We start from the raw sequence: 296 nt of genomic DNA on the forward strand, positions 1-296 counted from the left end.
CTCTTTCTCATTTTTCTTTTCTACATCCCAATTTTTTGGTACATTATCTTTTGCATTATTATTACAGCTCACTTATTTTGACAAAATTAAGTATACTTATCTTTTATGTCAAATATATTTTCTATTATTGTTAACTTGTCATTATTTCCACATATACACTGATGAATCATTTTTCTCTGCCTTTACGGCACCTACATTACTAGATACATCTATATATTTTCATACTTAGGTGAAAAAAATGGTCTCACCAACCACCAAGCCTTATCTGAAATAATAAAAGCAAGTGGAGAATAGTA

Source organism: Arachis duranensis, chromosome 8 (genome assembly GCF_000817695.3).
Source record: "Arachis duranensis cultivar V14167 chromosome 8, aradu.V14167.gnm2.J7QH, whole genome shotgun sequence".
NCBI lineage: Eukaryota > Viridiplantae > Streptophyta > Magnoliopsida > Fabales > Fabaceae > Arachis > Arachis duranensis.